General features: G+C 42.3%; 1 long non-coding RNA gene across 1 annotated transcript; it reads left to right on the forward strand.

Annotated features, from left to right (window-relative positions):
- The first annotated feature begins 399 nt into the window (after window positions 1-399).
- Window positions 400-1,657, forward strand: LOC134859103 (uncharacterized). The gene is made up of 3 exons (XR_010165045.1): window positions 400-592; window positions 697-799; window positions 1,253-1,657. It is a non-coding gene; the product is annotated as an uncharacterized LOC134859103 (long non-coding RNA).
- The last annotated feature ends 671 nt before the right edge of the window (window positions 1,658-2,328 follow it).

The following is a 2,328-nucleotide window of genomic DNA, read 5'->3' on the forward strand; positions in this document are numbered from 1 at the left end:
TCCCAGGTGAGCAGAAAAGTAAACTCATCTGCCAGGCATATGACGGTGCTAGTGTAATGAGGGGTGCCACTTCAGGAGTTCAGAAGAGAATCCGGGATGACTACCCAACAGCCCACTATATCCACTGCTATGCCCATCAGCTCAATCTTATCATGCAACAGGCTACCTCCCACGTAGTCAAAGTCAAAAACTTTTTTTCCGACCTGGGTGGATTTTCTGCTTTTTTTTCAAGATCCCCCAAGCGGACCAGTGTGCTTGATGAGGTAGTGGCCCATAGACTACCAACAGCCAGCACTGTGAGATGGAACTTTCACAGCCGTGCCGTCAATACTGTGTTTGAGCAAAGAGAACACCTCGTTGAATGCTTTGAAAGAATTCGAGTATCAGGTGGCTTTGATGACAAGACCAGCCAAGAAGCAGGAGGCTACATCAGGCTACTGGAGGATCCTCAGTTCAACTTCTTCCTGCAACTGTTTCATAAAATAATGCCACACGTGGACGTCCTCTATGCCAAGCTCCAGAAGAGAGACATAGATTCAGTCCATATAGAAAGATGCATCCAGCAGTTCCAAGAGGACATACAAAAAATCAGGTAATCTCATTGTTATTCTGTAAGCGTAGTCAGTGCATTCTTTCACTTGTACCATAGTTATAAGATAAACATGATTTGTAAATTATTGTTATTTTTATTTACAGAGATTCTCTCCATGCAATGGTGGTGGAGCAAAGCAGTGGCTCTCAGCAGCCGAGGAAGCGCCGGGCTGTGTCGGAAGATGAGCTTAGAAGGATTGCTGCTGAGGTGAGTGTCAAAATCAGCAGATGCCTGTGTTACAGTTAAATCCATGCAAATAGGTTTGATATACAGTATATTTGAGTTAATAACATGGCTGGAGTTCAATATTTAGAGACTGAAATACTGAGTTCTTTGGTGGTAGGGGGTGTGCTTGACCATAGGGGTATGGCCATACAAATGTTAATGTCATGGCTTCAGACATAGGCCAACCATCAGGGTCTGATTGCTCTGGCACCTAGACCAACAAAAGCCAGGAACCAAATCTGATAGCTCTGGTTCTTAGACACACAAAAGCAAAGAACCAAGTCTGATAGGTTTAAACATAAACAAAAGGCTAAGCTTGATTGCTCTGACCTGGTGCTATGCAAACTAAGACTTGGCTTTAAGTGATCTGATATAGATATTTCCCACAACTTATCTGTCTCTCCTCTCTCTCTCTATATATATATTTATCTGTAGGTATGTGACACCATACTTGGACACACCAAGGAACGCTTTGCCTTCAAAGACCACCTCATCAGTGCCACCTTACTGCAGGGCAACCAGTTTGAATGCTACCTCAAGGTATTCCCTGAAGTTGCTTTGGCCACCACATTGAAGGCCTATCCAATTCTGGATGGAGGCAAGCTGAAGACAGAGCTTGGCCTCATCTATGGCACAGACGAATTCAGATCCTGCCGTAGTGCTGTGGATCTTTTCCAGTTGTTCATGGAAAACAATCTATCTGAGGTATTTTCAGAGACAGTTACACTGCTGAAAATCATGATCACAACTCCCATGACCACTGCTGAGGCTGAGAGGTGTTTTTCAACTCTGAAAAGGATTAAAACCTTCCTCAGGAACACCATGAGTCAGGAGAGACTGAATGCCTTAGCCATGCTCTCAATAGAAAAAAGGCTGGTCACAGACATGATTGACTTTAACCAGAGAGTTATTGAGGAATTTGCCAGCTTGAAAGAGAGGAGGGCTACATTTCTTTACAAGTAGTGGGGCCTACTCTGGCACATAAATGTCAAATGTGTCTGAATACTAATCTAAACCTAGTTCCAATGTTTGTAATGAGCAGTGTGTTTTTGTTTAATAAATCTTTGTTTTTCAATATATTCTACTGAATCTCTTTTGTGGGTTATTTTCTCATTGCGGAGTGCTATTTAAACCGTGCCGCCCAACTGCGCCCCCCCCCAAAAAATGTTCACCAGCCGCCACTGTATACAGTGGGGCAAAAAAGTATTTAGTCAGCCACCAATTGTGCAAGTTCTCCCATTTAAAAAGATGAGAGGCCTGTAATTTGTATCATAGGTATACCTCAACTATGAGAGACAAAATGAGAAAAAGAAATCCAGGAAATCACATTGTAGGATTGTTAAAGAATTTATTTCAAATTATTGTGGAAAATAAGTATTTGGTCAATAACAAAAGTTCATCTCAATACTTTGTTATATACCTTTGTTGGCAATGACAGAGGTCAAACGTTTTCTGTAAGTCTTCACAAGGTTTCCACACACGGTTGCTGGTATTTTGGCCCATTCCTCCAT

This window comes from Eleginops maclovinus, chromosome 22 (assembly GCF_036324505.1).
Source record: "Eleginops maclovinus isolate JMC-PN-2008 ecotype Puerto Natales chromosome 22, JC_Emac_rtc_rv5, whole genome shotgun sequence".
NCBI classification, from domain to species: domain Eukaryota; kingdom Metazoa; phylum Chordata; class Actinopteri; order Perciformes; family Eleginopidae; genus Eleginops; species Eleginops maclovinus.